Source organism: Siphateles boraxobius, unplaced genomic scaffold (genome assembly GCF_051911475.1).
Source record: "Siphateles boraxobius isolate OS27281-9 unplaced genomic scaffold, OSU_SipBor_1 11, whole genome shotgun sequence".
In the NCBI taxonomy this organism is placed as follows: domain Eukaryota; kingdom Metazoa; phylum Chordata; class Actinopteri; order Cypriniformes; family Leuciscidae; genus Siphateles; species Siphateles boraxobius.
Genome location: NW_027508711.1, coordinates 2,387,923 through 2,415,721, shown reverse-complemented (window position 1 = coordinate 2,415,721; position 27,799 = coordinate 2,387,923). Strand labels below are relative to the sequence as shown.

Sequence of the window (27,799 nt, the reverse complement as noted above, 5' to 3'; positions counted from 1 at the left end):
TAGTCAGTGAATTGTTCACTTTTTTTTTTACCTGAGAAATTATGGTGGAAATTTTCAATTGCTTTTTTATTATCATTATTTGAAGCCAAGCCTTTAAGGTATAATGAAACTGACTTTAAAAAAGAAATTCATTCATATTAATAGCTATATGATTTATTATTGGGTAATGTTTTATTAATGCACTAAAATAATGAGGGAATAATAAAAGCTTACCACAATACTGTGGTTACCATAGTAATTTTTTATAAGAGCAAAAAATACTTACTGCACACTATAAATTAGTTAAATGGAGCATTCATTTCTTTTCATGATGCAAAACATAAAACTGTCTAGTCTAGTCATCCTGACCTTCTGACACACACACACACACACACACACACACACACACACACACACACACACACACACACACACACACACACACACACACACACACACACACACACACACACAAACACACACAAACACACACACACACACACACACACACACACACACACACACACACACACACACACACACACACACACACACACCAAGCATTATCTGTCATGACCGACTCCCTGTTCAGTCATCTATGCAGAATTCCCTGCATTTTTGCTGTTTCCCTGATTTAGAAACGCACACCCTCCTTCCTCAGGATGTCCTGAACAACCGCTCCAGTGTTTCTGAACTTACTCATCTTTGCATTCACCATAAGTAAACCGATTAGCAATATATTTCCTCCTTAAGTGTGTCTGTGACTGTGTGTACCATGTGTCCGTCCATTAAGTCGGTTAGTAGCAGTTGACCTACAAACTCTTATTCATCTCATTAAAATAAATGAGATCTTCGAGATAGTGGTTTTATAGTACAGTAATCTTAGAGCTAACGTCTGTCAGGCATGCTTGTGGGTTTAACAGCAACCGCGCTGACATAATCAACTGAAGGTCTTTATTCAGATGTCACTGGTGTTTAGAACGCAGCTGTCTGAGGCATTCGCAGGCTGCGCTGTGTGAACGGATTGTTATGCAAACATACTTTGACTCCTGAAGGAGTTTGACTTTGACTCTTTCTGTTTCTTTCCTCAGAGCAGGACACCAAAGAGCCCATATAACATTTACAGACATGAGTAACAGGAAGAAGTGACTTGCCTTCCTTTAATGCAACAAACCCAGTGACCTCCTTTTTCCTGCTTCTTCCTGTTTATTCCTCCATAACATCCAGAGTCAAAAGTGAGTAAAGAGATCTTAAAGTCACCATGAAATGATTGTTATGGAATTTTGCAATGTTTATTATAAATTATATTTCCATGCAAGTCATTATTTATTTATTTTTAAATTCATGAAATTCAAAATAACTTCCCATCCCTCTTGCAACAACATCTATTCTTTTCACCACACCACAACCATCCAACCAATTCCCTTTGGACAAGATCAAGTCCCGCCCTACATTTTTGTCTTCTTGTCCGAGAAGCCGTTTCACTTTGATATACGTCACAGTATGGAAGAAAAGACTATCGCAACTTCTTTTTCATGCCGACTTTAACGGATCCACACATTCACAGCCAATCAGAACACATTTGATGTTTAATTTACTGCTATGGGAACCAATGGGATTTCACTGCGGATGGGACTACCTAGAGTAATGCTGCAAAGTTCAAAACTAAATTGTCATAATCATGGCTTCTTAGGATAAAAACTTAGATTACCATGAAAGAGAAGTGATTTATTGCTTCCTGTTTGGAACATGGTGTTAGCCTCCTCTGATCTAATGACCCGGTCATGAAAAAAGTCTCATATAACCCTTTATTTTGTGTAAGATACCCACAATGGAAAGGAAATACATACAAACTAAAATTGCTTTTCACACTATGCTTAACCTTTGCATTCCCACGCACTATATTTGCATTGTTTTTCTATGTAAATATGAGCTAAATGCATGTCTTTAACCACTGAGCTCCTCTTTTGCAGAGCCTTTCGCATGACACGGCATTGTACAAATTGTGACAGTCAAATAAGTTAAACTTTGAGACCTTTTTTTCAAATTCCACTTTTCAACCCAGAAATTAGTTCTCTATGAATGGCCCCTTAAATGCCATTTTAACGCCACTTTAACTCTGGGTTAATCAATGTCTCACACTTGTATTTTTTTTATGCAAATTTAACATAAATGCACAGGAATCACAATCACTGAAAAGTTTAATCATTTATCTTTAATGTATCCCACTATGTTCACACTTTCTACATGACTAAAAATGATTGAAAGGGTTAAAAACAGCCTATAACATCACTAACTCCATCAGTGATACACTTTCAATATTTAGCATGTGATATCACCAAGACATGCTGGAATACAACAGTGAGTAATTAGCGACAGATTAAAATTCTAAAAGTACAAAAACAAAAGGGGAACAACTGAAACCACACATAAGCAAATATCTTGTGTTGTACATGCTTAGAGATCGTCATCTTTTTGCTGAGAGTACTGAAAGGCTATGAGGGAAAAGAAGCGTGGAAAGTCCTTATATAGAGATGGTTTTGGCGTGTCTTATGCAAATGAGAAACCTCAGGCATGCGCTCGCTCATTTAGAACACTCTAAAACCATTAACTTCACAACGAGGTTCAGAAAAAATTCTTGAGCGTACGCACGTGTTGAGAAATGTTTCGCGAGAAGTACAAATACGATATAATCTATGTTATTATTAGTGAATGAGACCTATGAGTGATATACCACATAAATATGCAAATAAGAACTTTTAACTCTGAGTTAAAAGTTCTTATTTGCATATTTACGATGTACGAACCTTAACAATTTCAAGTATGAAAAACCCAAAACATTGTTTTTTCAAACTTTTGGGCACAGAATATAGGCCTATAGACTTTCAGGAAAAAAAGGTACAAAAGCGGTCACTGGGGCAGTACCTTTTCAAAAGATGCACCTTTGTACCTAAAGAGTGCACATGAAATCCTCAAAGGTACATATTGGTACTAAAAGTCCACATATTAGTGCCTAAATGGTAAATAGTAGAACCCTTTAAAAGGGTACAATCCCAGAGACAGCTTTTGTACCATTTTGGATGATAATCGGCTAAAATGAGCCCAAAAGCGACTGGTTCTCCCTAATTTTAAGATGCATTCAGACATTATAGTTCTGCAGGTGGTTCCATGATCGCTGTTTACTGTTGTCTGTTGTCAGGGAATCACCATGGTGTTGCACCTCTGTTGCCATGGCAAAGGAATGAGGTGGAATGTTTACAGTAATCTCCAGCTAGCATGTTCCATTAAACTAGCAAGATCGCAGTTCCATGACTCCTGCAAAGAAAACATATTTCACCTTCTCTATTCCATGCTTTCTGTCCAAGTCTTAGTAATACAGCAATGCTTACGGGCTTTCAGGGACGAACTCTGTCTCCTAGTGCTAATGTGGCATGAATGATTGATGTTGTTGCACGGAAAGCTGCACTCTGAGTCCAGTGACATACTGAATCAATTCTTGTAGCTGTCATACCGCTATCATATCGCTCTACTGCACATCGCTATAGATTATTCAGCATTACGTCATTTAGATTACAGCTGCTGCAATTGCATATCACGACCTTCATAAACAGTCGTGATAAGGAATGTGGCATGAAGGATTATTAGACAAACTCACAAACAGTCTGTTGTGTTTGGGCCTAATAATCTTAACTTGGATTTACAACCCATGGCAAGGCTTCCGCAGTAAACATGTCTCCATTAGTCTAAGTACATAAACCTTTTCATTATGTCCAGAGTGTAGTATGTGTAATAATAACCACATTTAATTATGTAAATAAACCAGATAATGATCTCAAAAGCTTATCATTTACGCACAGAGACATCATTTTCCTGCGATAGCTGACGAAACCGAATAAATGTAGAGATTTGGACTCACCGTCATGATAAATATGAAACATAATTTATGAGAATTTGATGGATTGCCTGTCCAACAGCCCAAGCAGCTGTCAGAAGATATGTTTCCATTTAGAAACTAGATCTTAGAAAGTCATGGAATAAATCCAGCATTTGATTAACATGCAATCCATTTGACTCCGTGCTTTTTATTACGGATGATCGAGAGACCAAGTTGAGCAGATACGTGGCATAAACATAATCAGTTTACATAAACTTAATAATAGTTTTCGAATGAGGAAACTGCTTTTCTAAAAATGCTGTCACACTAGACTTCCATTAATAGGGATATTTTTATATTTTACAATGATTAAAAATGTACATTATTTAAATCATTTATTATGTAATAATATGTAATATCAATATCTATAAATAACAGCATTAAAATGAATACATGATTATAATAATTAAATATAATATGATTCAACTAAATTAAATAATTTTATAATACAAAAACAAAAATAAGTCTAATTATTTATTTTAAAAAATCTTGTTGCCCAAGTTTGTTGTCCTAAATAATTTTGCATGCTCAATTCCAAAATAATTCATATAAATATTATTAAAAATGTAAAAAGATTGATAAAGTATTATAAATAATAATATATAAAAATGTAATTATATTAAATGATTATTTAACAATACAAAAAAAATGTTGGGTAAGTTACTCTAAAGAAAAAAATAATTACTAGCTAGTAATTACATCCTCAACAATGTAATTAGATTACTGTCCTAATTACTTTAAAAAGTATTGCATTAAAAGCCCATATCAACCTCAACCAGTTGAACAAAACAAGGATAGACAAAAAAATGCAGTTTTAATTCTTTCAAATAAATATAAGTAATATAATATTGCATAAATTATTCTTGAACTGACCAAAGCATTTAAAGGGAGAAGGTTACATTAAAAAAGCATACATTTAAACATTAGATGTTAGAGACATTACATCCATCACTGTATATTTAATAACTGTGGATGCTCAAATCCTCGAGTGTCTACACCTTAACACTTAATACTTCTTGAATCGACACTATGTGACAGATGGGTAATTTAGTTTTATCATAAAAGAAAAATGATTAACTTGTAAATCCAATGGCCTTTTTCACTACTGGCAATGTGAGTGAACTAATCTGAAGGTACGTATACAGATAAAGTGAATCATTGGCTAATCACAGTCCCTGCTCTCTACCAATCAGATAACCCAGGCCTGTTTTTTCCGTCATTGTTTCCATCAGTAAATCCAATCAAAGACACTATGTCAATCTCACACTGCTGTCTGGGAAAACATAGTATGAGATAAACCAAGAACTACAAGGGAAAGTGAAAGATAGCAGGGAGACTCATGCTTGTCAGGAGATTTGACCAATAAACAGGATTATATCTCCAAAGGTGGCCGTTTTCAGACAGCAATCCCAAGTAAACGGCGCTATTCTCTGTTGTCCATTCTTGACACTGTGAGAAGTTGCTCCATGCCCATTCCTAATCTACTGACAAATCTACTAACCTTCATGACAAATAACATTTGTGATTTGGCAGAAGCCAGTGGAATATTATATTGTGACATTCCTGAACTACAGAAATAAGAGTTGTTGGCAAATTCAAATGGAAGTAGTGTTGTCTAGAGTACCGAACTTGGTACCAAGTCGGTACTGAAATTTTAAAAATGTGACCTTAATTCCCTCTAGCATTAGATTAGATAACCTGTCACGCTGTCCTTAAACGGATTCTTAAACACCTCTGATTGGCCATTGCATTCATGCGCTCAACATATGTCTCTGATTGGCCATTGTGTTCATGCGCTCAACGTAATATGTCTGTGATTGGCTAAAATGATCAACGCATCAAAAACATGTCGTCTTCACAGACTGCTTACACAGATACACACGGGAGCGATGGAAAGCACAGGGGCCTATCGGCGGATCTCTAACATATCCGCTGATAGACGGATCAGCTGATAGACGGCTGCATTCCAACACTCCCGTGAGTTCAACAGCGCTCAAAATGCTAGAGGGAAATGCTGGTATCATTACATTTTTTTAAAATTCAGAACGAACTTGGTACCAAAGTCAGTACTTTTGACAACACTAAATGGAAGAGACAATAGAGAGGCATCTTTATTTTTAGCTTCTGCTAACTGCATAACACAGAGATTTATCTGTGGTGAAAAATATATCTAGAAACTCTCGAGGGCACAGGCTGATAGGTCCTTTAGATGCAATCTGCAAGCAATCACATCATTACCTCATGGCACATGCTGATTGGCCTTTGCTAATCTTACACCCAATGAGATTGCTTACTCAACATTTAAATAGTCTGGTTCATTGTTTGCTGTAAGCTAGTCTTTGAAACCCTCCACCTCCCCCAGCTCCACCTGCCTAGATCTGCTATAGGATTTATGTTTGTCTATTTATGCAGCAGCAGCAGTATATCTTACATGCTCACAGCAGTGTGTCTATGTATCTGTTAGCAGTAGCAAGTCCATACTTGTTCTGCAGCAGCAGCAATAATCAGCAGCTGCAGCAGTAGCTGCAGATCTACAGTAGTCCTCCAAGACCAACTACATTAACATTGCTGTGGTGAGCAGATCGAGGGCCGTGGGAGAACGGCGCGAGGCCGGTGCCGTGGTTATTGATGAGGGAGACCTGCGCGACGCACCGGTCTCGTATCTCTCACGGCCCTCGACCTCGTCCTGCTCGCCACAATTGCCATATTCAATAACATGCTAAAACTATTCAGAGAGTTGTCATACACATTATATGGGCAGCAACAGTTTGAATGCAATATTAAGAAAAGGAGATAATATATGTTTTATGTTCATAGGATCGAAAGGAAATGGGACTCTTCCTTGACAGTCCTCTAATTAAAGTCTTAAAGTGTCTGTAACAGCTGCAGTCAGACACTGTCTGTTCAGACTTCCAGTCTCTGGGTCAGTGTCTGTGTTTGAGGTACCCTGAGATTTTAACAACTCAAAACTCACACATGGGGCGATGGGCAGGCGGCTCTTCTGAACCGACTAGACAACCTGTCACGCCACAGGACTTTAAAAGTAAGCAGAGTGAACTGTCATGGGAATAACAAAACCAATGAGAACCGAGGCTTTAGACTCAGGATCTGTCCCACAAATCTAGTAAATGCATCATACACACTCCTGGTGCAAATAGTTCTCCAAGAAAAGCAGCTTTCTTTTTGATCATTTCTTTTTAACCGATTATGCATTACAGCAAGTGGAAAAATCTATTCATGATGGGAGAAAATGTTGATTATAAACAATGTAATAACATTGTTATATATATAACACACACACACACACACACATATACATATATATATATATATATATATATATATATATATATATATATATATATATATATATATATATACTCTTCCTGTGCATGTGTCTCGTCAAATATGAGCTTGGCTGCTCTTAAATGAGTGACCTGAGTTATAAGACGGCTCAAACCAGGTGGAACCAAACAAAAGGGTTATAGTGAGCAGCAATTACTGTCACATACCTTCTCCAGGAACGCCCCCTCACCCTTAAATGCTCCATTATGTGTGTTCCCATCATTGACTTCGCTAATCCCAAAGATCAACAGCCATTTTATTAACAAAACAGCCACATAAATAAGCCCATTGTTGCATGTTACAATCATTTTGTGGTCGTACCAACAATGCAGAGATACAGATAATGATTTTTTCTTATGTTCTTCTCAAAACAGCGTTGAGAAACACCACAAATATTTGATTTAGATGCTCACTGTACACTAAGGAAGCACCAGGAGTTGGCAGGAAAAAGGACAATTGCAGTATAGCATTGTTTGCCCAGGATAGACATAACATATTTCATACATCCTGGTTGAGCTTGAACTCCTCTCAGCTACAGCGAAGACTGTTTTTAAAACCCTTAAGGGAGCCTCAAAGAAATATTCATCGGGATATTGTGCAAATATTAATGGCTTTGTATCATTTTAACAGGGCCACAACACATGCTGTACAGAGAGCATCTGAGGTACTCCGAGACAGCCGAGATCCATCAACACATCTGAGAACATCATGATGAAGAAACACAGAAACTAGGACTGTTTGGAGGAAAAAGTGAAAAAAAGCAGAGACAGTTTGTTGTTCATGAAATGGTTTAAACTCATAAATAATGTTCGACTCAGACAGACGCAAGGGCCCAAACCTGCTTATTTCTACAAATACAACCATTCTGGCATATGTGAGTGTTGATATTAATCTTCAGTTTACCCAAAGGACTTATTGAAAATTACTGGCCTAAATTATTTGTTTCCACACATAATGTGACTATAATTTAATTATGAATCATATGAATAACAATACAAGCTGAAACAACAATTAAGCACACAAACTACTAGGACAAATCAGACAAAATCAATACAACTGAACTTATAGCAGATCTAGCCAAAAACAAAAACAATTCTGTCATCTAAAAAGCTTCTCAGCTGCAGTGCTGAACGTTTAAGAGCAGTGTTACCTGCAGATGCAGACAGACACTCGGATATCCCAAATGGAGATAGCTGATGTCCAACCTGCTGCACCACCTCCATTATGAAGCAGCACTCCTGCTCTACCTATCCCAGAAAAGAGGCCTCAGAAGTGGGGAAGAGCTGGAAGGAGAGTGGGTCTGTCAGGAGACTATGGGCCTGCAGACTTAAGAAGCGCTGACATGGGCCATAGTGAGGACCGAGGAGGAGGGAAGAAAAGACCTGAAGGGGAGGGGGTCGGGACGGGTACACCCACTTCTCTCTCTGTGACTCTACTCGGTGGACAATAGAGAGTTTCAACAGCCCCAGAATCTCTTTAAAGAGAAGAAGAGAAAACAGCCCCTTCTCCAGAGAGTCTGTCAGTCAAAGCTTTGAATAAATTGTTTCAGAGGATTCTTTTTCTGTATAAAGGCTGTCTGGGGTGGCTATTTATAGCATATATTTTAAACTAGTTCTAATATGTATGGTGTGTATATATATATATATATATATATATATATATATATATATATATATATATATATATAATGACACCAGGGTTGTCAACGTTAACGCATGCGATTAATTCAAAATCCTTAACGCAAGAAAATAATTAAAAAATCTGATTTTGATTTATGCGTTAATGTTGACAGCCCTATATATATATATATATATATATATATATATATATGATTAAAAGAAAAAAATTGTGTAAAAATATATTTAAAAAAGTATTAAAAATATGTGATATTATATTGTTATACATTATATATATTATTACAACATGTTTTTGGCAAAGCACTTTGTAAAGACTGTTTTAAACGGTACTATAAATAAACAAAACAAAATAAATAAGTAAGTATCCATGTGTTATGTGGGAAAATATACAGTCAGCGAGTCATTATTGCTAAAAAGAAAAATAGAAAAGGATGATACAAGACCCCTCTACTGTATAGTACGTCAGGGTCCTGATCAGGTTATTTTGTAATAATGGCCCACTGACAAAGGTTTTTGGATGACCCAGGGGTTCAGGACAATGTTCCTATTTATTAGGGAATGCTGAAGTTTTCCTCAGAATTCAGGAGGTCAGGAGCGTACTACACAATCGCCATTCTCATCATTAACCAGAAACATCAATGGAGAACTTTCTAATCTCATAAGTTTGTTTAAGATAACATGAGGTTAAAAACCGAGGGCACTGATGAGTGTGATGTAGACCTATCTTCGCACAACCTGATTAAATACTCAAGCAGACTCTTAGGTTAGAACCAACTTGGTCACGATTCCAACTGTAGATAAATGCTTTAACTCTCTTTGAACAATGAACAATCTCCAGCTCCTCCGGTGCATGTCCGAGGGTCTGGTTTCAGTGCCCCCCAGAAGGGGAAGGTGGGAGACTGGGTTTATCTGATCCACAGACTCATATCAACAGGCTCCGCCCACATCTTGCGTCCACAAGCTCCCATCAGCAATTGTAAGAGGCCGAGCTTGACTCCAGAGGCGGAAGAGTCTCATCTAGCCCATTCTATATCCATTGAGACTGAGATTGAAAAGACCAGGTCAAGCCAAAGGTGAAACGCAACTCTAGTTGTTCAAATCTATACATCTCCAACGTAATAGTTACCACCCTAAAAGACAACCACAATGAACTAGCACTGACATTACAACATGACACCACTTTGAGCACTTCAATGTGTCTTAATGACAGGGGGAGTATGCTTTGCAGTGTATGGTTACGTGGTCGCTAGGTTCATGACTGTAACTCAGTATGTATGTGAAAGTAACCTCGGCTTGCGTACGAACCCCACTAAAGTGCACAGGAGTCCAGACATACACATTCACCTGTGAGGACAGACGCCAAATCTCTATTGTAAAGGAGCTGAAGTAGACGTCCTGCTCATTTAGATGAAATTCGATGCAACTTCTGAGCCATACTGAGAATCTGTATCTAAAGTGCTTGAAAGTGTAGGTCATTTTTGTTAACTTTAAATACTTTTATTTGAGTGCATCGACAGCCAATGTGATTTTCCGGAGTTCTCAGAAGTGGAAGTCGTCATACACTCTTAAAAATAAAGGTTCTTTATTGGCATTGATTGTTTTGTGGCTTTTTGGAATGGAATGAGACTTCGGCTCACGGCAGTAGAAGGAATTTCAGGAGAATGTCTGAATGCCAACATATGAGGGCAAATGCAATCTTCCCATAGTCTTTGACTGTTCAGGCAAAGAAACTCATAAGATAATTCTTTCCGATTTTGCCAAATGCACACACACTCAGACAATGCTGTTTAATTACAATTCAGTGTTTTTATCAAGTAATCAAGCAAGCTGGAAATCCATTAAATCAACTCTTTTGTTTCGTGAATTATTCAAACTGGTTCTCTGAATCAGATGATTAAATCTGATTATAAATATCATATTCTTTGCAATAACATTAATAATAATAAGGCAATACTATGATTTATCACATAATTCACTGGACTGTATGTAATTTGGTTGCTGAAATACCTGATTCATTAACCCAAACATTTAATCAATGTAATGTTATCAAAGATATTCATAAACACATCAGTATTTAATTAAATAAATAGTCGGGGGGAAAAACAACGTAAAATGTAACAGAACTTCTGTATAGTGTATTAAAAGAAACATTAAATTGATTCAAACAAATCAATGAACCATTCAAAATCAATGAACCTATCTCCAACCAGATAGGCTGCTTTTATGGATATTTTCATTTCTTATGCATTCCATTTTTATTTCTATGCTATTCTTTATTTGTTTCCTTCTATGTACAGCACTTTGAATTACCACTGTGTATGAAATGTGCTATATAAATAAACTTGCCTTGCCTTCAAGTCAAACACACCTTTAATCTGCAGTGGTCAGGTGGTACAGCAGCCATGTGGTACAAGTTGTAGCTCTCAGAAAATTACGAGTTTACACTTTGTAATTACAAGTTCTACACGCATGTGAATGCTTTTTACAGCCCAGAATTGTAACGTAATTACGACATGGCCTGAACGAAACGCACCTTTACGTTCCTAGTACTGTGACTTCATTATTTGATGCTATTTGCCATTAATGAATGCTAATAAACCAGATAAAAGCTAACAGGGGGACAAAAGAAAAAAGCAACAGTCCACTCTATCAACTCTCTCAGCCAGGGTGTTTAAAGTTTTAGTGGTTTTAAAAAAAATGACTGGTTACTAAACCTGTCTGTAGATAGTTGGGTGGAGAGGATATGGTGAATGTCAGACAGATCGGAGGAAGATATCAATCAATGTTAGGTGGAGATGTCCCCTTGTCTTCTCTTTCTCACCTTGCCTCTCTTCTATATCCCTGTCATCTCTTGTCAGGTTTGTGATGTGAAGAGATGTTAATGTATGAAGTCAGTAACCTCACACTTCTAAAGTCTCACTCTGAGTCAGAGCCAAGAGTCACAAGGTCACGTGGAGCCCTTGGCTGCTTCTAAAGATGGTTTCATTTCACTTTAGCATCTGCACAGAATGATTAATGATGTAATAAACAAGACTTTAATCCTACGGTGTTTCTCTTTTAATTATCTTTTAATTATCTTTTCTGTAAAATTAGGTGTACATAATTTCATTAGAACAAACTATAATTTTTAAATGTCCAATACTCCTTGCACAATGCCATCGCAACTACATTGCAATGCTCTGAAAATCATTTAAAATACCTTTGAAACCTCTATAGCAACCCCCTAGCAACCACCCACAACACTCTAATTGCAACATTCTAAAAACACTTTAAGTTGCTGTGAAAAACATTCAAAACGCCTTAGCAACTACTTAGCAAAGTTTTAGCAACCATTCACAAAATACCCTAAATGTAATGCAACCACACAAAGCACTTCAGAAACTGCATAGCAACCCTCTAGGAACCACCCGCAACAACCTAATAGAAGAATTGCAAAATTCTATATTTAGAACACCTTATAGACCTTATGTAGCCCCGCCCCTTTTCAGCGCTGCGCTAGATGTCTTTAGTCTTCCGGTCTGTATTTTCACAGCGATCTTGCCTATTTATAAATGAATGGCTCATTTTAAAATCTTCCCGGTATACTGGCATTTGTTAAGATATCTGCTTTAGCCATTAGACTCCTCATGATAACTTTACATCACGTAAATCCACTTCAAAAGCTAATTACTCCTGGACAGCAATCCCATAGAGATATACAGAGAGACCGCAAAAACGGAAGTTCAAAGACAATATTCCAAAGCTGGCGGCGCCCTTGTTTCTCTGGCGCATAAGGTCTATACCCACCTAACAATTTTCTAGCAATCACATTAAAAAAACACTCAAAACACCTTAGCAACCACAGCAACACCCTAGCAACCACATCAGAATTGCTACATTCTAAAAACACACAAGCAATTACATTACATTGTTGTACAAACCACTAAAAAAACGCATAGCAGAGTTTTGGCAACCACCACCTACAATACACTAAATGGCTTTCAATTGCAACCACTCAAAAACCTAGCAGCTGCATATTGCAATGCTCTAAAAAACACTCTTAACAGTCACCTAGAAACATCTTAGCAACCACATTACATAGTGAAGCTGAAAGAACTACTGTAAAAACCCTTAGCAACTGCATAGCAGCCACCCACAACAACCAAGTGCATTGCAATGCCCTAGTAAACACCAACAACAAAAAAATCAAAACAAAAATCATAGCAACCACATAGCAACACCCTGACAAGACCCTAGCATCTGCATTGTAATGTTCAATACATATTAGCATCACACGTTTCTAGAAAATGTAATAAAAAAGTTTCCCTGGAAATTTGTTGACCCCTCCAGCAGGTACACTGATGTTTAATCTGCAAAACTGTAATTTGCATGACGCAAAAAATACAATGTGGAACACAACGTGTGCTGTTTGTGTATGGGGTGTTTTGGGGTGCATGTGTGCTTGTTTTTGCCGGGATTTTGCTGGGAGATAATGAGGTAATGGCATTACAGGGTGTTTCCTAAAGTCCTAAAGCCTAAATCTATGATCGTCAGCATTTTCTCACCAGTTCTATCTAAACCCTATCTTACTGGAGATCTCAATCCCACAATCCCCTCTGTTCTCTGCAGGCTCTCCATTCTGGCAGCTTGTATTGGCCAGCAGCTTTGCCAGAGCAAACAAACTCGATCTGGGCTGGTAAAGCAGACAGGAGCACTCGGGGCTTACAATACAAACATTCTTATCAGCTGTCTGAACGCTTTGGGCCGGACGCTGCGTATGGACTGTTATAATAATCCGAGTATGGCCAGCCGCCTGCCAGAGTGTGTATGCACATATTCAGGTATTTTGTGGACATATTTTCCAAGTAAGACACTGATTAGCTGGTTCAGGTGTGTTTAATTGGGTTTGGAGCTAAACTCCAAGTTTAGAGAACCCTGGCATACACTGCAAAAAAAGACACCACAGATCCCACAATATCCAAGCGTTTTTGGAGCTTGGTTGAATAATAATAATTATCATTTTTATGAGGACTTTTTAAGCTATCATATTTGCAGGATGTTTTAATGGTACAAATATCTCTTATATGTTAACAGATCAAGGAAATATTAATTTCTCATGTCATGACCCCTTTATTAAATGGAGGAGGTTTTCGTTATATAAAACCTGGAAATATCAGGTATGACAAAAATCATTCAGATTTTTTTATGCTTTTGAAAGAAGTCTCTCTCCAAAGCTGCGTTTATTTCATTGAAAATACTGTAAAACAATAATATTGTGAAACATTATTTCAATTTAAATAACGGTTTTCTATTTAAGTATATTTTAAAACATAATTTAAATGGCAAATCTGAATTTTCAGCATTATTTATCCAGTCTTCAGTGTCACATGATCCTTCAGAAGGCATTTTAACATGCTGATTTGGTGCTTAAACTTTAAAAAAAAAAAAAAAAACACCTTTCTTAAGCACCAAATCAGCATGTTAAAATGATATGTTTACCATTCACAGAGATTCTTATAGGATTATAAAAATAATTACTTTGCAAGTGCTAACCAAATCATTACAGAAATATGATTTATGACTATAGGAGATATTGCTCGCTTTCATATTTCACTGGTTAATGTTGAAAAGATACAGTTGGCATTGACTGATATTGAGATTCACCTTAATCTGTGTCTGTTGTCTGACAGCTGGAGACATTGAGCCCTGTGTTTTGTCTCCAGAGGCCCGTTGATTCGATCAGGCTGTTAGCTCAAGGGATTCACACCAACACCAGTATCAACATTAACATTCAGTTCTGCCTTCAAGTGTCATGTTGGCATTGATAAATCATAAATTACAGACATGATATCCGCATGCACAATGCATGCACGGCTGTTTATATGTGAGATATTTGTCTCTCATATTGATTTGACGTTGTATTTCAGGGCAGGGACGCATTGGAAACTGTCTGATAGATTGATGTGTGCAGTGTCAGATTGTTGCTTGAGGCTCTGCGAAAGGAATTTGATCTCGGAAATGCAAATGTTCGAGAGCAGTGCAGAAATGAAATGTTTTATGATTGTGTGAATAATGATCTCTGGAGCTGTGCATAGGGGTTTAGGAGAGCTTGTACTTTATTTGTCTTTGCCGATGGCGAATGAAAAACGATAACTGGGACTTGCAGTTCCACACACTAACTTTTGCGATCATATGCGTTTCTTAGATTTTGATTAAGTAAGAATCACTATTTATACTTCAGGGATTCAAACTAAACATTCAACTTTTCCAAAGTGAGTTGGGCCTTAGCATTAGTCCTCTGGCTGTGCCTTGTGAATGCCATCTCAGGGGATACATCAGTAACTGACACAACATGTGCTGTAACAGGTGTTTAGTGCGTTAGCATGTAGAACTCAGCTCTGGGTTTCCTGTAGAAAGTCCCGTCTGTTATACAGGGATTATGTTCAGTCTTCCTGTCAGTGGGAAACGGGAGTCTCTTCCGATAACCTAAAACAGGATAACGCAAGCCAAGCTAGCAATGTTTTACGTATGGATGCAAACAAATTCTGCATTGAAAAGTATACTAGCAGTCAAATGTTTAGGTTTATGCTTAAATCCTTGAAATGTGTTTTTCTAGCAAAAATAAATTGTGCCAGCCAGTGTTGGGTAAGTTACTGTAAAAAAGTCATTAATTAGCTGCTAATTATATCTTCAACAGTGTATTTAGATTACTTTAATTACTCTCTTTACTTTAATTACTTTAATTATCTCTTTTTAATTACTAATTACTTTCTAAATCTCATATCAACCTCAACCAGTTGAACAATACAATGATAGACATGAAACTGCTTTTTTAATTCTTTCAAATAAATAATAAAAAATTGCATACATTATTCTTGAACTGGCCAAAATATTTAAAAGGAGGTTAAATTAAAAACATACATTTTAGCATTAGATTCTTAATCCACTATTGTTTTATATAGAATTGTTCTATAGTCTGTATTTAATGCAATTACATCCGAACTAAAAATTAAAAGTAATCCTTAAAAGGAAAAATTACTTAGTAATCAATTACACCCAACACTGGTAAGCTTATGATTTCTTTAAAAACTATTATTTTATTGAAAATATGAATGTTTAAAAAAAAAAAACTAATTAAAATAAAAAAATAATAAAAAATACATATAAATATATTTAAATTCTTAATTTCGAACAGTTTATTTTTGTCTACAAAACTAGTTTAATTTTCATTTTATTCATTAATTCATTTCTAAATGGATAAGTGTGACAGTGAAGGTTTTTTGTTTTGTCCCTACATATTATTTATACTTCCGTGTGTGTCAAATCATAGTTTTGAAGATTAGTTTTGAACTATTATTATAAAAAGTGGAAATGTCATAATAAAGAATTAAAACTGTGGCAGCTTATGAATTTCTTATAGCTTAATAAAATATTTTATTTAATTTATTGTTTACTATTTTTATCTAAATATTTTTAGAATTCATTAGTTGACACAAATCATTAAATATGAATTTATTCCTTTTTAAATGGATAGGTTGGATAGTGCAGGAAGGTTGGTCTCGACATATTTTCCATATGTTAATTCATGGTTTTAGCATTATTTTAAAAAGTGGAAATAGATATAATAAAGGAGTAGTAGTTGTGTCCAAACTTTTTAGTAGTTTAGACAAGCTCGGCCGTAGGTTGGCAGTGAAGCTAATGCTGACAAATTACCTCTGCGTTTTTCAAGTAGTAAAAACTGAGTCATTCTCAACTTTATCTGTTATTCATTTGTGAATTGTTGTAACGTAATGATTTTCGAGTGTTTTTGTATTTGTAGCACCAATTTTCTACCAATTTCATGAGCCAAGATCCCCAATTATCTGATTCCCCATCAGCAACTAGAGAAGCGTATAAATCTCTCCCACAGGTGTGTCAGACTTCAAATAACATTAACCCTTTGTCTACCCCTTCAGGCAATGAAATTGGGACATATAGTGTGGAAGATAGTCACTGATATTAAAGTCGGGCCTGTGGCCGTCTGACAGACAGACCTGGGGGGAAGAGATCTTTTAGTAATTTAATACATCATGGTTAGAAGTGCCAAATGGAGTAAATTTATTATTTGGTCCAATTACCTTTTCTCCCTTAACTAATGTGATTTACTACAACACTTGCGGCTGTGATGATAAATCATTCCTGTGAACCACAGACCTCCATTGCAACCGTGTGTCCTGCTATTCCAACCAGTGCAAGTTTCATCTGTGTACCAGCCTGAAAATAAACCATGGTGTCTGACCAGGGGTGTCCAAACTCGGTCCTGGAGGGCCATTGTCCTGCAGTTTAGCTCCAACTTGCCTCAACACACCGGCCTGGAAGTTTCTAGTATGCCTAGTAAGACCTTAGGCCTTTCTCAATCTGTGCTCTTGTGTGTACTTGTGTTCTTGTTAAACGTCATCAGTCGCTGCCCAAGTACAGTTCCAATTCAAAGTTCACGTCTAGCCAAGTACATTTTAAATCCCTAGTGTTCTTGCTCTACCCTTTTATGCATCAGGAGGTGACTTGTGCAAACTTAAGACAAGTATCCCAGAATGCATCTTGCACCAACTAGTAAGCGTCAATGGTGTGGCTGAAACCCGGCATAATAATTAAAAAAATACTGCTGTTATTATGTCACGAAATGTAGTTTTAAAGGGTTAGTTCACCCAAAAATGAAAATTAAGTCATTAATTACTCACCCCCATGCTGTACCAACCCCGTAAGACCTTCGTTCATCTTCGGAACACAAATGAAGATATTTTTGATTAAATCTGAGAGGTGGATCACTGCTACATAGGCTGCCAGAGGGAATGAAACTTGACGGCCCAGAAAGTCATTAAAGAAAATGTTTAAATATTCCATGTGCCTACAGTGGCTCAACTATAAGTTTATCAAGCGACGAGAATACTTTTTTCCCGAAAAAAAAAACATAATAACGACTTTATTCGACTATTCCTTTTCTTCCTTGTGGGCCTGAGACGAGAGTTCAAGAGATTTCCACGACGCATGCGCGAGAACTGAACAAGAAGTATTAGAAGAAGAACGTCCTCTTCTCAGTTCTCGCGCATGCGTCGTGGAAATCTCTTGAACTCTCGTCTCAGGCCCACAAGGAATGAAAAGGAATAGTCGAATAAAGTCGTTATTATGTTTTTTTTTTCGGGAAAAAAGTAGTCTCGTCGCTTGATAAACTTATAGTTGAGCCACTGTAGGCACATGGATTATTTAAACATGTTCTTTAATGACTTTCTGGGCCGTCAAGTTTCATTCCCTCTGGCAGCCTATGTAGCAGTGATCCACCTCTCAGATTTAATCAAAAATATCTTCATTTGTGTTCCGAAGATGAACGAAGGTCTTACGGGGTTGGTACAGCATGGGGGTGAGTAATTAATGACTTAATTTTCATTTTTGGGTGAACTAACCCTTTAAGAGTTTTTCAGTCGAGAATGTAGTTGTTTAAAAAGATAGAGATATCTTTTCAAACAAGAAAAAGATATCTTTATTTATAAAGATAGAGCCTATTTGAAAATTTGCTTCGCCGTTTTTGGAGTTGTGAGATCCAGGCTAAACAGAGATGTAATTTCTTTAACAGTGCTGATTTTCCCGTATCTAATAATCCCTCGCTGAGACTGCTTAAGTAAATGTCATTTTTTCTGTCTAGTTCAGCAGTTGATGGATGACCACTGCAATTTCAACATCGCATGTCACTGCAACCGCTAAACATCCTTGTAACTGGATGTTTTTGTTGAAGGCCTCACAAGGGTCGTTGACAGGGGAAGTAGTTGAACCTTATCTGAACCAATCACAGCCTCGGCTCTGACATTTTGACAAATCCCATTCAGTCCTATACAAATACATTCTCTCGTTCTGTCTATTTTTCTCTATCTAACCAATTTTGACGGTTCGAAATGTGAGTAAAATATCTGCAGGACAACGCAAACCCTCAAAAAAGTGTTGACAGCTTTCACTAGGAGATGAAAATCATGACATCTGCCAATCTAATAAAGACTGCGCAGTCTCTTGGGGACTGGATGTATAAGACAGGTCTGTCTTCAACAACGACCATGGGAAATGCAGCAGACATGCCATTATGTCTCGCCTATGTTCACAACACTGACATATCATCTTACATTCTCAACTACTTGTCCTCTGGACATAATACTCACCTTTGAGCTATTAGGAGCCAGAAGATTTAACAACCTTGTGTAATAAAATGAGGTGAACAATGACATTGCTTGACCAGCATTATTGTTAATCCAACTTCAGAGATTTGAGGAGGATCTATTATGTGGGCTGGAAATGCACAATTATCCAGATGCATGCCTTGGAAAGTTTTTTTCTACTGGACCATATTCATGATCTCCAATTGATATACAAAGATAGAGAATGCAGATATGCAGACCAATGAAGTGTTTACAAACGAGACCTACAAATAGATCCCTAGAACTAACACTTTGACGCTACTGTATATAGTAAAGTGTTAGTAGTGTAGACTGCTAATGGTAGCCATAACAAAGGTAATATACATTTTACCAAGGTTAATTCTAACAAATATATCGCTGAACCTTTTCTGATTTACATATGTGAATTACCATTAATGACTAATAATGCCTGGCCAAGTTGCTAAATATTGGTGTTTATCTAAATGTGACAGTCACAAGGTTGTGACATCATAATTGTTAAAGCAATAGTTCACCCAAAAATGAAATTTCTGCCATCATACTCTCCCTTATGTCGTTTAAAACCCGTAAGACTTTCGTTCATCTTCGGAACACAAATAAAGATATTTATAATGAAATCTGAAATATTTATATCCCTTCATTGACAGTCTATGCAACTACTAATCTGACGCTTCAAAACGTACAAAAAGAGATCGTAAAACTAATCCATATGAATTGAGCGGATTTTCTGAAGAGACAAAATCATCTTATAAGATGAACAGATTTAATTTAGGCTTTCATTCACATACAAACAATCGTCAACTCACACATCAGTTGTGGTATATAGAAGCTCAAGCATGATGGCTTGACGTGCAAGAACCAATGAAGTTCATTCTCATGTGTTACGCAGCACGTTTGAGCTTCTGCAAGAGTCAATGAGAAATTTGGACTAAACCGCTCAAATCATATGGATTAGTTTTACGATCTCTTTATGAAATTTTTGAAGCGTTTAAGTGGTAGTTGAGTTGTCTGTCAATGAGGGACAGAAATCTCTCAGATATCTTTAAAAACATCTTCATTTGTGTTTTAAGATGAACGAAAGTCTTATAGGTTTGGAATGACGTGAGGGTGAGTAATCATTAATCACAGAATTTTCATATTTGGGTGAACTATACCTTTAAGATGAGCCATTTGTGCATTTTAGTTTTCATAAATAGTCTGGGTGGATATTGGAGTATTTCAACATAGTGATCTAATAGTCATTTCAAAATGGTAAGAAAATCCCATTTTCCATATACGGCCTCTTTAATCTACAGTACCACAGCTACAGCAGTGCAAAAGGAACCATCAGAGAGCACTGACACCCCAGAGTGCCACGTCAGCTCTTCAGATAGTCTTAAAAAATAGAACGCACAAAGATAAGAAGAGTGAGCAAGAAAGGCATCTAAAATCAGTCCAAGAATGAAGCACTTCACCACAGAGCCAGAAAGACAACAGAGAGACGGGAAGAAATCTCCCTAAAGCTCTTTCTTATTCATGCAAGCACACAAGAACACAATCAAAAATGCACCTCCTAAAATACACAGCTAGCAGATATGCAGTTGGAAAAATGTCAAGCATGAGAACATTCAAAAAGCAAAACTTTGTAAAAATGCTAGGGTGTTGCTATGAGATATTCTGGTCTCTAGATATGGCTAGGGATTCTCATTTATTATAAAACTATACATGATCGAACACATTTTGTGTTAAGTTGATTTTGAAAAAAACACTAACAGTAAAAGCAATAGTAGAAAGTGCAAAAATAGCAAGCATCACAATTAACCTGATTTATTCTCCTCCCCTTTTGGTATTGTCCAATAAAAAGCTTTCTGAGCAATTGCACTTCCTGACATACAGGTTCAGTTTCCATGCCACCCACCTGGGTTGTAGTTCAAGTCCATGATGGGACAGGAGCTCTATCTATCCAGCTTTTGTGATTCAACAAGAACACAAAGATCAGTCCCGCTCTTCTCATCTGTGCATTTCTAAAGGTTTCTCTCCTCTCATTATTCGGTTTTTATCTCCCTCCAGCATATTCCCTGCGCCTGATCTGATTTGAGCTGCAATCTAAATTACAGAGTCAGACCATCCCTGGTCAACAGGTTCTCTTCCTTTCTACAGCTGCATGCAGAGACGGGGCAGTTCCCGAACGCAGTGTCTTGGCAAAGATGCACTGTGACGATCTGGAAGGCGAGCAGCGGAGCTTGGCTCGTAAATCACGACTGCTAAGGCTCTTGGGGGTCTCGGACTGGCCTGTAAATTTGATGATCGAAAAACAGGCACTCGGCCAAACAGATCGGCCCCTTACAGTGGCTCTATAAATACAGACAGAGCTGCTACCGCACGCTACGGCGAGGAAACTGATTCCTTGAGCTCTCTTTTCCAGTTGCACTTTGATCTGTAAAATCTCATAATCCACTAAATTTCGCTTTAATCTTCCTGAAAGGAATGATGTGGATGATGAAACATGTCTTCTGTGAAACACAGATCCAAAAATGACAGAAAAACACTGTAAAAGTAGTTTATATGTTTTGTTTGCCATTATTATTTGGTGTGACATCTTCATATAATATTTGGAAGGGGAGGCCAGGATTTTAGAGAATAACGATTCATAAGTAAATAAATCAATATTTACCACATAAAGATGTATCATGTATTCATTAATTAATTAATAAATAAATAACATGAATAATTAAATTATAATATATTTTAACATGCATGTATTAATACATTAATAAATAATAAAATAAATAACTTCTTGTCATGCATGTATTTCGTGATACATAAATATTTGACATATATAGGCTACTTATTAATACATTTATATTTTTTAATAATAATTAATAATATAAATCAATATTTACTGTATGTATTTATAAATAAGAAATACATGTTTTTTCAAACATAAATAAGAATAATTAACAAATAATAAATAAATGAGTAAATCAATTAAATAAACAAATAGTTTGACCTTTTTTAGCATCTGTAACCATTCATTCTATGTAAAAAATATATATATTTTTTTTTTACTAAAGTTACATGTTTGTGGAATGACACGCGGTTAACTATGACTATTCCTTTATGTAAACGTTACCCAAATAGCTTTAGCATCCACTGACCTAGCAGTCAATGACAGTCTATGTAAGCTTTAGTCTGCTGACTCTGTGTGAAAAACGCCCTGTGTGCAACCGCCATGTGTATTCCTGTTATATCTGCAATGCTGGATAGGCCTGGAGTGCAAAACAGGTCTAAAATGTTCCAGTGTGTCAACACAGTGTTCGCGTACACATGAACTATAGATGTTGAAGATACGTTGAATGTAAAGGCTTAACCTGATCTGTGTTGGTGGAGTGTGTGTGTCTGATAGAGGGAGAAAGAGTATAGGACTAGAAGTTTGCTGTGACCTCCAAACATCCTCTCTGTCACCAGGTTATGTAATCGTCTGTGTTTCCCATTTTGTCTGGCATCTGTATGCCAGCTCAGACACATACAAACACACAGTAGTAATTCACTCTCCCTGAATATACACACTTCTTGACCTTTTGCCAAAAGTGAAATTCACTCATTAATTTAACCCCTTGAGAACTACTCAAGTCTCTTTCTGCGAGCCTGGTCTACATCTCTCAGATATAACCAGAACTTCAGTGTCATGCAGTGACGCCCGAGCCCCGTTTAGCTCCAACTACCAGAACCCTCCGTCTGTGGACAAATTCCAGAAATGTGCGATGTAATTCTGACTGACAAACACAAACACACATATTTCATCCTGCAGAAGGATTAATAAAGAGGTTTGGAAGCCAAATCCAGACATCAGACTGTTCTACAATAAGAAATTCATGTTTTTGTATTTATATACCCGTGATACAATGTAACCAACACAAAACAGCTAAGAAAACTAATGTTTTAAATGAAAATAAAAGTGTATTATACTATATTTGATTGCGTTTTACCATTATTCTGCATGTAAAATGAATCTAAAGACAGTTTAAAGCTGTTATTGTGACTTCAGCAGACTATTGTGAACTAAAACTAAGGCCATAAAAATAGAAGTAACATTTATAAAACTTAAAAAAAATTTAGTCTAGTAACATGTATCATTTTTGTTTAGCTTAAGTACTAAAATGACTAAAACTAAATAAATTAAATCTAAAAATTTAAAACTATAGACATTAAAACAATGAAAACTAGCAGGAAATGTCACAATTAAATTCTACCCAATATAATAATAATTCTTTTTTTTCACATTTTATTGAAATCACGCCGTTTCTTTTTATGCCGACATAAATCTTCAGTTCATTCTTATGGAATTAGCAACAGTAACCAAGGGGTGGAGCTTCACGAAGGGGGAATTTGCATAAACATTTCAAGCAAAAAATTGATTTTGCCGAATAAATGTTTTTGTCATTTTTGGAGCTTAGCAGTATTTGTCTCCAATCACTTTCAAACTACATTAACAGGCAGCATGAACATGCCTAACGTCTCAAATGTGACAAATTCATTCAATCAAATAATTTTGTTTTACCGTTTTGAACACATTTTACTAAAAATCATGCTGACATTTACAGAAATCTTCAGTTCATTCTTATGAAGTAAGCAACAGTAACCAAGGGGTTGCAGCTTCATGAAGGGTCAATTTGCAATTTGCAAACATTTTAACAAAAAAAGATAAAGATTATTTTATGAGGAAACACTACAGACATTAAATCTTATAGTAGTAGATTGGCCTACTTATATTTGTCTATTCATGGCCACACGTCTGTAGCTATCTCAAAATGTTAAGGAAGCCGAGAGAAAATGGTGGAAAGAACTAGACCTTGAGAAAGACAGAACAATTACGAACTCATTTTCCTTTTCTCTGTCTTTTCAATCATGCTGAGCACACAAGACATATCCCATACCAAGAGCACTCTGGATATCTGCCGTTACTGCTGCTGTTTTCAATCTCGGGTGGCATCCATTATTTCCTTTGACGAAGAGCCCAGTCACAACTTTACCTATATTAGATAAAGGCCTGAAGAATCATCCAGTTTCCCTTTATAACTGTAACGCTGGCAGGAGGAATGAAGCAGAGAGCGAATCCAAATGCAAGCACTTTAATTATCTCACAGACAAGTAATCCAAAAAACTCTAAACTCAGAAAAGGCACACAGGACACAGAACTAGGAACATCAAACAACGACCGACAAACACCAACTGAAGAACAAGGGTATAAATACACAGGCAAACAAGCTAAACAAGATAACAAGGGGGCGTGGCTAATCAGAAACACATGGGGAGACTAATCAACAGAACGGGGAACAGCTGAACATGTACAGACAGGGAAACACATGACAGACAAGAACAAGGAACAAAACACAACGCCCACACCGTGACATAGCCCCCCCCCATGGGCGGCTCCCGACGCCCCTTGAGACAAAAACAAAAACGAAAAGAAAAAAAAAAACACTAAAGTTCAGGAGGGTGGTGAAGTGGAGGCGGTCTTGGGGGAGGGACGGAGGGCCAGGTTCGTGGAGTGAGGGTGGACCTGGACCGTGGGTGGAGCAGGCTGAGCAGGCGACCCCTCGGGCGGCCAGGGCGGTGAAGACCCCTCGGGCGGCCAGGGCGGTGAAGACCCCTCGGGCGGCCAGGGCGGTGAAGACCCCTCGGGCGGCCAGGGCGGTGAAGACCCCTCGGGCGGCCAGGGCGGTGAAGACCCCTCGGGCGGCCAGGGCGGTGAAGACCCCTCGGGCGGCCAGGGCGGTGAAGACCCCTCGGGCGGCCAGGGCGGTGAAGACCCCTCGGGCGGCCAGGGCGGTGAAGACCCCTCGGGCGGCCAGGGCGGTGAAGACCCCTCGGGCGGCCAGGGCGGTGAAGACCCCTCGGGCGGCCAGGGCGGTGAAGACCCCTCGGGCGGCCAGGGCGGTGAAGACCCCTCGGGCGGCCAGGGCGGTGAAGACCCCTCGGGCGGCCAGGGCGGTGAAGACCCCTCGGGCGGCCAGGGCGGTGAAGACCCCTCGGGCGGCCAGGGCGGTGAAGACCCCTCGGGCGGCCAGGGCGGTGACTCAGGCGCAGGAACAGCAGACACCGGAACAGCAGACACCGGCTCAGGAACAGCAGACACCGGCTCAGGAACAGCAGACACCGGCTCAGGAACAGCAGACACCGGCTCAGGAACAGCAGACACACACACGGGCTCGGGAACAGACAACACACACACTGGCTCTGGCTCGGGAACAGACAACACACACTCGGGCTCGGGAACAGACCACACACACACTGGCTCGGGAACAGACAACACACACACTGGCTCTGGCTCGGGAACAGACAACACACACACTGGCTCTGGCTCGGGAACAGACAACACACACACTGGCTCTGGCTCGGGAACAGACAACCCACACACTGGCTCGGGCTCGGGAACAGACAACACACACTCGGGCTCGGGAACAGACCACACACACACTGGCTCGGGAACAGACAACACACACACTGGCTCGGGCTCAGGAACAGACAACACACACACTGGCTCGGGCTCAGGAACAGACAACACACACACTGGCTCGGGCTCAGGAACAGACAACACACACACTGGCTCGGGCTCAGGAACAGACAACACACACACTGGCTCGGGCTCAGGAACAGACAACACACACACTGGCTCGGGAACAGACAACACACACACTGGCTTGGGCTCGGGAACAGACACCAGAACAGAAACAGCCACAAGGACAGACGTAAACACAGAAACAAACATAGAGCGATCAAGTTCAGGCGTGACTTGAACAGTCTCTGAATCGGCAGACGTGACTTGAACGGCCTCTGGATCGGCAGACGTGACTTGAACGGCCTCTGGATCGGCAGACGTGACTTGAACGGCCTCTGGATCGGCAGACGTGACTTGAACGGCCTCTGGATCGGCAGACGTGACTTGAACGGCCTCTGGATCGGCAGACGTGACTTGAACGGCCTCTGGATCGGCAGACGTGACTTGAACGGCCTCTGGATCGGCAGACGTGACTTGAACGGCCTCTGGATCGGCAGACGTGACTTGAACGGCCTCTGGATCGGCAGACGTGACTTGAACGGCCTCTGGATCGGCAGACGTGACTTGAACGGCCTCTGGATCGGCAGACGTGACTTGAACGGCCTCTGGATCGGCAGACGTGACTTGAACGGCCTCTGGATCGGCAGACGAGACTTGAACGGCCTCTGGATCGGCAGACGTGACTTGAACGGCCTCTGGATCGGCAGACGTGACTTGAACGGCCTCTGGATCGGCAGACGTGACTTGAACGGCCTCTGGATCGGCAGACGTGACTTGAACGGCCTCTGGATCGGCAGACGTGACTTGAACGGCCTCTGGATCGGCAGACGTGACTTGAACGGCCTCTGGATCGGCAGACGTGACTTGAACAGTCTCTGGATTGGACGGGACCAGCGGCGAGGACTCTGGGCTGACAGGAAGTACAGGGAGGACTTCCAGGCATTGCGGGACGCGGGAAGTCCTCTTCCTCTTCCGTCTCCGAGAGCGAGAGGACGCTGTGCTGGACGGGACCAGCGGTGAGGGCGCTGTGCTGGAGGGGACCAGCGGTGAGGGCGCTGTGCTGGACGGGACCAGCGGTGAGGGCGCTGTGCTGGACGGGACCAGCGGTGAGGGCGCTGTGCTGGACGGGACCAGCGGTGAGGGCGCTGTGCTGGACGGGACCAGCGGTGAGGGCGCTGTGCTGGACGGGACCAGCGGTGAAGGCTCTTTGCTGGACGGGACCAGCGGTGAAGGCTCTGTGCTGGACGGGACCAGCGGTGAAGGCTCTGGCCGAACGTTGCTGACGTGAAGCTCTGGCCGGACGTGGCTGACGTGAAGCTCTGGCCGGACGTGGCTGACGTGAAGCTCTGGCCGGACGTGGCTGACGTGAAGCTCTGGCCGGACGTGGCTGACGTGAAGCTCTGGCCGGACGTGGCTGACGTGAAGCTCTGGCCGGATGTGGCTGACGTGAAGCTCAGGCATATCGTGGTGAAGCTCAGGCATGTCTTGGTGAACGTGTAGAACAGGTGATGACGTGGCTTGCCACGGGAGGAAGCTCTCCAGACATCTGGTGAGTGCCTCTCTCCAGTCCAGACCGGAGAGATCGGGGAGCTCCCTCGGGTCGACCTCCTTAGCCCCCAGCTGGTAGCACATCTTAATAGCCTCATCACCCAGAGAGCAGGAGGCAGCGAGGGGAACAAACCCCCAGGTGTACTGGAACAGATCAAGGCTTTCCAGGGCCAAGGCCGCGATCTGTCCAGCGAACTCCCGGTCTAGCCTGTGTAGATCAGGCGAGATCCGTGCTGCTGGATTCATATTTGGTCGGTCGTTATGTAACGCTGGCAGGAGGAATGAAGCAGAGAGCGAATCCAAATGCAAGCACTTTAATTATCTCACAGACAAGTAATCCAAAAAACTCTAAACTCAGAAAAGGCACACAGGACACAGAACTAGGAACATCAAACAACGACCGACAAACACCAACTGAAGAACAAGGGTATAAATACACAGGCAAACAAGCTAAACAAGATAACAAGGGGGCGTGGCTAATCAGAAACACATGGGGAGACTAATCAACAGAACGGGGAACAGCTGAACATGTACAGACAGGGAAACACATGACAGACAAGAACAAGGAACAAAACACAACGCCCACACCGTGACAATAACCTTATAATCTTAGATTCAACAAGTTGTTTTGTGATTTTAG

General features: G+C 39.6%; 1 protein-coding gene across 3 annotated transcripts in view; it reads right to left on the bottom strand.

The window, feature by feature from the left end:
* Positions 1-27,799, bottom strand: part of arhgap24 (Rho GTPase activating protein 24) — a 134,177-nt gene that overhangs the window by 20,200 nt on the left and 86,178 nt on the right. The window lies entirely within an intron of this gene.